Here is a 9,390-nt window from a genome sequence, read left to right as displayed (position 1 = left end):
ACATCAGCCCATTATCCTGAAATACATTGTTAAGTCCTCCCAGGCCACGTTGCAGTAGATCAAATAAGGTCTAGACAAGCGTGAAGTCACTGGCTATGATAAATGCTTTCATTTCATCCAGGGTTATAAACCTCATCGCGGTTAGATATCGCTCTGTCTTGCGCAGGCTCAAATTATTATTTTTTTCCTATCCGAGCCAAAAAAAAAAAAATCACCACATTAATCTCCTGGGTTGTTCATTGGGGGGCAGAATTTAAGGTGTGAAAATGACTTTGATGATAAAACATTGCAAATCTGCCTTTGGGTTGAGAAGAGGCCCAGTTTCAGTGAAGGAAAAAGAATTGTATTTTAAAAAAAAATAAAATAATAATTCCTACCTTGATGATAAGCTAATGGGGAAAGACCAGCATAATAGATTTTTTTTTTCTGTCTCTGTAGGATTCTAATTGCTTATGCTTCAATAAATCTCTGCTCGTTTTTTAAACTAAAGGATTATAATGATTTTACAGGAAGCGTTTTTTCCCCCAACCCCTTTCTATTCCCATAAACTGCAGGAAGAGGTTTTTTTTTTCCCCCTGTCTTTGGATCATTTTAATACCGAGCAATTTTTGTTTTTTTACTAAATGAGATAAAATGCTTGTTAAATTTGTTAGCAGTAATAAAACCAAGCTAATAAAGAACTTCCAAGTTTTGCTGGGATCTTAAGGCTCAGTTTTTTTTTCTTAATTAATTTTTATTCCTTCTCATCTCCTCAATTTTCCTTTTTAATATTAGCTTCTCTCCTTCCATATCTACCCAGGGCTTTCTAACCAGCAGATTTATGCATATTATTCTTTCCAACAAAACGGTGGAGATCCATCCCGCAAGTTGCTTCTTATTTAAATATGAGTCTGGGGAGCCGTTCTGATTTCTCTGGCAGAGAAAATGGACACCAAAGCAGCCTCTTCTTTAGAGGCTTAGCTATTTCATCCCCATGAACCATTAATCTTAACTCGGTCTCCTTTTTTTTTTTTTTTTCAAGTTTTCATCACCTTAACAACTATGGACGTTGCTTGCAGTGGACTTTTGCAATCCGGTATCCCAAAGGTGCTTTTTGCACGAGGCAACTGGACTTCCTTGTTTCTCTTTGAAGACGTTTCATTTCTATAATAATAATAGTAATAAAGCTGGAAGGGACCTTGGAGGTCATCGAGTCCAACCCCCTGCCCAGGCAGGAAACCCTACACCATTTCGGACAAATGGCTGTCCAGTCTCTTCTTAAAAACTTCCACTGTTGGAGCATTCACCGCTTCTGGAGGCAGGTTGTTCCACTGGTTAATTGTTCTAAAAGTCAGGAAGTTTCTCCTTAGTTCTAGGTTGCTTCTCTCCTTGATGAGTTTCCATCCGTTGCTTCTTGTCCTGCCTCCAGGCACTTTGGAGAATCTCATCCAAGAAGCTTCATCCGCTCTGACTGGAGGGTGGGGAATGGAAGGATTTATACTCCTTGCAGACAGCCGGTCATCTGCCTTCTTTTAGAGAGGTGTTGACGCCACCTGGAGGTTTACCTGTGTCCTAAGGGTCACCTGAGTGGTGCAAATATTTCTGGAGCCTTCTTGGAGCTGCTGAAAGGACTGTGTTGTCAACTGGAGATGGATGATATCGTATCCTCCCTGTCTGTTGAGAGAGGGGCTGTCCAGTTTTGACCTAGATGGCCTCTTTGACCCCTCTTTGAAGCCAGCGGTCCTCCCTGTCCAAAATGTGGACCTTGCTGTCTTCGAAAGAGCACCTTCGTGTTTCAAATGCAGATGGATTCCTGACTCTTGTCCTGATGGGTTTGTTCTCCTATGTTGTGCCACGCGTTTGTGAAATGGTCGTTTTGTTTCCCCAATGTGCAGACCTGTGTATGTCTCAGTGCAATGCAGAAAGAGGGAGTCCTAATGACCAGAGGACTGCAAGGAGTATAAATGCTTCCATCCTCCACCATTCGGTCAGAGCTGAAGAAGCTTCTTGGATGAGAAGCGAAACGTCTTCAATGAAAAGCTGGAAAGTCCAGTTGCCTCTTGAAAAAGCCCCTTTGGGACAACTGGAGGAGAACTGCAGGAGAGTTCTAGTTGCCCCAACATTCTAATGAAGGTCTCAAAAAGACACAAAAAAACCACACCCATGAGTACGAAACGGAATGACAGTGAGAACATCCAGGAAAACTAAAGACAGATAGTCCTCAATTATATTGGGTATGTGTGTCAGTATTCCTGGCAAGTAGATTGGGAAGAAATGGAGGTGGTGAAAGATTTTATCTTCCTGGGCTCCAAGATCACTGCAGATGGGGACTGCAGACAAGAAATTAAAAGACGCTCCTGGGGAGGAAAGCTATGGCAAATCTAGACAACATACTAAGAAGCAGAGACATCACCCTGCCAACAAAAGTGCGTGTAGTCAAGGCCACAGTTTTCCCAGTTGCAATGTATGGCTGTGAAAGTTGGAGCATAAGAAAGGCTGAGCGCCAAAGAATGGAGGCCTTTGCACTCTGGTGCTGGAGAAGACTCCTGCGAGTCCCCTGGACTGCAAGGTGATCAAACTAGTCAGTCCTACAAGAGATCAACCCTGACTGCTCTTTAGAAGGCCAGATCCTGAAGTTGAAACTCAAGTACTTTTGGCCACCTAATGAGAAGAAAGGACTCACTGGAGAAGAGCCTGATGCTGGGAAAGATGGAGGGCAAGAGAAGAAGGGGACGACAGAGAATGAAGGGGCTGGATGGAGTTACTGAAGCAGCAGGCGTGAGCTTAAATGGACTCCAGAAGATGATAGAGGACAGGAAGGCCTGGAGGAGCGTTGTCCATGGGGTCGCGTTGGGTCGGACACGACTTCTCCACACTCCTCCTCCTCTCTTAAAACCCTCCCAGGACTGATGATGCTGTCTACAACAACAACAACAATAATAATAAAGTTGGAAGGGACCTTGGAGGTCATCAAATCCAACCCCCTGCTTAGGCAGGTAACCCTATACCATTTTGGACAAATGGCTGTCCAGTCTCTTCTTGAAAACTTCCAGTGTTGGAGCAATTCACCACTTCTGGAGGCAGGTTGTTCCACTGGTTAATTGTTCTAACTGTCAGGAAGTTTCTCCTTAGTTCTAGGTTGCTTCTCTCCTTGATGAGTCATGAAAGGTCTGCAAGAAAGCCACCAAGCTCAGACCACCAAGGACCCTTGTTATAGATCAGTTTGGCCTGGATACTTGAACAGATCCTACAACAAGGAAATCTTAGAGAGATTGAGAGGTTGGCATTTAGAAAAGAGTTCGGTCGTGATCAGAATTTAGCATGGCTCTGTCAAGGGTAAACCTTGCTAGACTATACTTATCCCTCTCTCTCTCTCCCTCCCTCTCCCTCTCTCTTTTAATCAAGTAATTTCTGTAGCAGATTGTGAGAATGCTGTAGGCGTTACCTCAACATCTGCTTCAAGACAAACACTGCGAAGGAAGGTCCTTCTTCAATCCCCGGTTTCTCTGGTTGACAAGGGAATCTGCCATCCTTCACTTAATTATAACCAGTTAGGAAAAATTAGCAGATAATTCGGTGAGCTGGGAGGTCAAAATGCTCCAAGCTTTCATTTGACAAAGAACTAAAGCTGAGCATAGCCAAATCTGCCTGTTAAAAGGCTGATTTAAATAAACGCATAGCAATAATTATAAGAAAAGAGACCCATACACCTGGAGACAGCGGACTAGAAGCGGAAAGGATGAAAGAAGATAACAACATCCAAAAAATTTGCAAATAATAATAATAATAAAGTTGGAAGGGACCTTGGAGGTCATCTAGTCCAACCCTCTGCTCAGGCAGGAAACCCTATACCGGGGTAGGCAACCTTGGCTCTTTTATGACTCGTGGACTTCAACTCCCAGAATTCCTGAGGCAGCCATGCTGAGGAGAAATGGAGAGGTTTCCATGCTGAGCCGTGCTGGCTCAGGAATTCTGGGAGTTGAAGTCCAGGAGTCATAAAAGAGCCAAGGTTGCCTACCCCTGGCCTATACCATACCTATACCATAGAAATAGGCTACAGGTAGTTCTTGACTCACAACAGTTCATTTAGTAACCATTCAAAGTTATGATGGCCCCGAAAAGAGTGACTTGTGACCATGTTTCACACTTACGACGGTTGCAGCATCCCCACGGTCACGTGATCAAAATTCAGAGGCTTGGCAACTGACATGTACTTACGACAGTTGCAAAGGCAATGGGGAAACTGGATTCACTTAACAACCATGTTATGAACTGAACAATTGCAGTGATTCACTTAACAACGGAGGCAAGAAAGGATTAAAGTGGAGCAAAATTCACTTAGATGTTTCGCTTAGAAATATAAATTTTTTGGTCATAAATTGAGGAACTGCGTGTATTTTATTGGGGTTTACTAATCTAGGTGAAATGTTAATACTGTATATATATTGTTAATTCATGTATATGATATGCTATATACGCCACAGTTTCTTAACCTTGGCCATTTTCAGAGGGAAGGACTTCAATTCCCAGAATTCCGCAGCCAGCAAAGCAAAGCTGGCTGGGGAATTCTGGGAGTTGAAATCTAGCCCTCTCAAAACGGCCTAGGTTGAGAAAACACTGCCCTAGGCAACCTTGGCTCTTTTATGACTGGTGGACTTCAACTTCCAGAATTCCTGAGCCGGCATGACTCAGCTTGGAAACCTCTCCCTTTCCCCTCAGCATGGCTGGCTCAGGAATTCTGGGAGATGAAGTCCAGGAGTCATAAAAGAGCCAAGCTTGGAGACCCCTGATCAAGGGTCACCTGCTTGAGCGGAGGGGGGTTTGGACTAGATACAGAGGTAAGCAATCTTGGCTCTTTTAGGACTTGTGGACTTCAACTCCCAGAATTCCTGAGCCAGCATGGAGGAACTATGGCCCCCTCATGACTCATGGACTTCAACTCCCAGAATTCCTGAGCCAGCATGGGGAAACTGGCCCCTTCATGACTCGTGGACTTCAACTCCCAGAATTCCTGAGCTGGCATGGCTCAGCATGGAAACCTTTCCATTTCTCCTCAGCATGGCTGGCTCAGGAATTCTGGGAGTTGAAGTCCACGAGTCATAAAAGAACCAAGGTTGCCTCTAGGCTAAATAAATAAATAGTAAAGCTTAGGAGCTGCAAGTTGAATTTGATGGATGGAGATGCTGGTCAGGACCTCCAGTTGCAAATTCTTCTTTTTAAAAGAGAGATTTGCTCAGCTTCAGAAGGAGATTTTTTTTTCCGGTCCCAAAATGGTGGCTTGCCCAGCATTAGGCAATGAGAGCGCGAAAAAAAAAAAAAGCCTTCCAGGCTTATTCGGTTGAATTTGCTTTGAAGTTTCTTTTCTTAATTCAGGCTATAATTATTATTTTTTTTTAAAAAAACCTCAGATTAGCAGCACTCATCCTGCTAATTTTGCAGCGAGCATTCAAATTTTCTGTTTTATTCCCTCTGAAGTCTGTAAATAACAAAAAAAAAGGGGGGGGTCCCATATTATTCACATATTCCTCTTTCAGAAGATAAAAGCCTCTGGCGATTGCAGGTAATCCTCGACTTACAACAATTCATTTAGCGACCATTCAGAGTTAACAACAGCACTGAAAAAAAGCAGCTTATGACCATTTTTCACACTTAACGACCGTGGCAGCATGCCCGGGGTCAAAAATTCTGACGTTTGTCAACTGGTTCATACTTAATGACCCTTGCTGTGTCTCAGGGTCCCGTGATCCCCTTTTGTGACCGTCCAACAAACAAAGTCAACAGAGAAGCTAGCCTCGCTTAACAACCATGTTATTAAGTTAACAACTGAAGCGATTCACTTAACAACTGTGGCAAGAAAGGCCGTAAAATGGGGCAAAACTCACGTAAATAATGTTTCACTTAGCAACATAAATTTTCGGCTCAATTGCGATTGTTTGTCAAGAACTACCTATAGTTCCTTTGCTATCCTGACAAAGTATCTTGACCAAGTTGATTTTAATGCCTGCGGTGGCTCCTACAAACCACTTCCTTACCGTTTTGGAACCCAAAATTTGTTGCCCTCTGTTTGAGACTTGCAATAGGATCGGATCGAATAGAATAGAATAGAATAGAATAGAATAGAATAGAATAGAATAGAATAGAATAGAATAGAATAGAATAGAATAGAATATAGAATATAGAATAGAATATAGAAGAATAGAATATAGAATAGAATAGAATATAGAAGAATAGAATAGAATATATAATATAGAATAGAATAGAATAGAATAGAATAGAATAGAATAGAATAGAATAGAATAGAATAGAATAGAATAGAATAGAATAGAATTGGAAGGGACCTTGGATGTCTTCTAGTCCAGCCCCCTGCTGAAGCAGGAGAATCTATACCATCTCAGACAAGTGACTGTCCAGCCTCTTCTTAAACATCTCCAGTGATGGAGCGCCCACAATTTCTGGAGGCAAGCTGTTCCACTGGTTAATTGTCCTCACAGTCAGGAAATTTCTCCTCAATTCCAGGTTGCTTCTCTCCTTGATTAGTTTCCATCCATTGTTTCTCATCCTTCCCTCTGGTGCTTTGGAGAATAACGTGACCCCCTCTTCTTTGTGGCAGCCCCTCAGATACTAAAACACTGTTATCATGTCTCCCCTATTTCTTCTTTTCTTTAGACTAGCCAAACCCAAGTCCCTCAGTTGTTCCTCCTATGTTTTAGTCTTTGATCATCTTAGTTGCTCTTTTCTGAATTTTTTCCAAACTCTCAACATCTTTTTTGTGATATGGTGACCAAAATCGGCTGCAGTATTCCAGGTGTGGCCTTATTAAGGCTTTGTAAAACGGTACTAATACTTTGTGTGACCTTGATTCTATGCCTCTGTTTTTAAAACCCAGAATTGTATTAGCAGATATCCTTTCTTCTCGTTTAATTCAATATTAAAAAAACAAAAACCAATGACCTAGTCGATGGAAGCTCAGCCCTCCAATGAATATATAACCCATGGTTCAGGGTATTCCGAATTAAGCTGACGTCCTTTGGGTCCAATTGTCTCTGAGTCATTGCTGGCCTGGTTGAAAAATAGCAAAGTTCTGTGTAGCCATTGCACAGAGCAGGGTTCAGTATCGGAAAAACGATTAGCCAGATGCAATTGGCAGGAAATCATAAGCCCTGGAAACCAGGAGAGTTATGGCTGGAGAGAGGAAGAGAATATTTATGGCTCAAGATTGAATTTTGGGGCTTAGTAGCTTCTTGCAAACGTTTCATGACCCAACTAGATGACATGATCAGAGCTAGAAGGGAGGAGGAGGAGGAGGAGGAGGAGGACGACGACGACAATGACAACGACAACGACGATGACCACGACTGTGGAAGAAGAGAATATATATGGCTCAAGGTTGAACTTTGGGGTCCTCTGAGGTTGGTGGTTTTCTTGCAGACATTTCATGACCCAACTAGATGACATCATCAGTGCTAGGAGGAGGAGGAGGAGGAAGAATAAGAAAAGGAGGAAGAGGAGGAGAACTGGGGTCTCAGAGAGCACCAAGGACCCTTAGGTCTCCTCCTCCTCCTCCTCCTCCTCCAGTCCAGAAATCCTACTCCATTCTAGCACTGATGATGTTACCTAGTTGGGTCACAAAACATCTGAAAGAAAACAACCCAGCTCAGAGAGCACCAGGGATCCTTCCAGAGATTTTCATCAGTGGATTGGGCATGATCTTGTCTCCATCTTCATTTTTCAACCTTCCACAATTGAAATCTGGTTTCAAAGATTCCATCCCTCGGCCAGGACCCCTGAACTGCAATAAAAGAGGGGCATAATTGCAAATGTCCAAATGTCCAGAAGCCCGTATCTCATCCCCCCCCCAAATGGATCTGGGTAAATTACAATGCTACAAAGGCTGCCTTTGGCACTTCACGGAAGTCAACTCTGAACTGAGTGAACATTTTTGAGAAAAACCTGGAATGCCCCAATTACGTAATCCGATAGTCGGCGAGGAGGGAACAAATTGAATATCAGAAAGCACAAATCACGTTTGTTTGAAAGGGGGAGCAGCGTTTCATCGCCGACTGACTTGCTTTGTAACAAAATGAAAGGTAGCTATTTTAATTTCCTCTGAACTTCCAAGGCTCTTGCCGCTTTCTTTTGTGTCTCCTCTGGTTTTTATTAATTTTCTTTTTTTTTTCAGTCTTCTTTTCAACTAAAGAAGCCGTTATTAAGTCTGAGCGTTCGGTACAGATCATCCAAGTGGAACCCGGTTTAATTTTTGATTATGTTGATTACATCCAGCCGGCGTCAACTCTTAGCAACCACATGGAGATGACGTTCTCCATAACAATCAGCTGAACGGTGGGCCCATCTCTGCTTTCACCGCGTCCCTCCAACTTTCTGCTTATCATCCTCTTCTTCTCTTTCCTTCCATCTTTCCCAGCCTGATAGACTTCCCAAGAGAGGCGGGTCTTCACCTTGGTGTGTCCAAAGTAGGATAATTTGAGTCTGTTTATTAGGAAGCTCATCTGTTGATCAGCATCAGTGACTGATCTTTCTTGTCAGTAATTGATTAGATTTGCTGCAGTGAATGGAAGCAGGTGTGGATGTGAGGTTCATTTGAAGAGCCACAAAAAAAGGACGACACAATAGAAAGAGCGCACAGAAGAGCAACAAAGATGATCAGGGGACTGGAGGCTAAAACATAAAGGTTGCTGGAATTGGGTTTAATGTCTAGTTTAAAGAAGAGAAGGACGAGGGGGGACATGATAGCAGTCTTCCAATATCTCAGGGGCTGCCCCAAAGAAGAGGGAGTCAAGCTATTCTCCAAACCAACAGAAGGCAGGACAAGAAGCAACGGATGGAAACTAATCAAGGAGAGAAGCAACCTGGAATTAAGGAGAAATTTTCTGACAGTTAGCACAATTAACCAGTGGAACAACCTGCCTCCAGAAGTTGTGAGTGCTCCAACACTGGACATTTTTAAGAAGAGACTGGACAGCCATTTGTCTGAAATGGTACTATAGGGTTTCCTACCTGAGCAGGGGGTTGGACTAGATGACCTTCAAGGTCCTTTCCAACTCTATTATTCTAATGTGAGAGCCTCTGGGGTCCTTCATGCTGGTTTTCTTGCAGATGTTTTATTACCCAACTAGGTAGCCTCATCAGATGCTAGAAGGGAATGGGATTTGTGCTCTGTTTTCACACTAGTGGCTTGCCCTGTCAGTGTTGATGGGAATATTGTTGTTGGTTCCTTGATTAGGCTGTGGTTTACTGTTTTGATTGTTTGATCTTGGTGTTAATCTCTGTTATCTGAGTGTGGACTGCTGGCCAGGAAGTGTTTTAGCTTTTTAGTTGTCTCTTTTGAATGGTGTGTAGCTGTTGTTTATCTCAATGTGCCTGTTGATGGCCGATTCACCTGAGGGCCATGCT

This window comes from Crotalus tigris, unplaced genomic scaffold (assembly GCF_016545835.1).
Source record: "Crotalus tigris isolate CLP2741 ecotype Arizona unplaced genomic scaffold, ASM1654583v1 scf7180000020823.416525, whole genome shotgun sequence".
In the NCBI taxonomy this organism is placed as follows: domain Eukaryota; kingdom Metazoa; phylum Chordata; class Lepidosauria; order Squamata; family Viperidae; genus Crotalus; species Crotalus tigris.
This window is presented reverse-complemented; position numbering follows the sequence as displayed.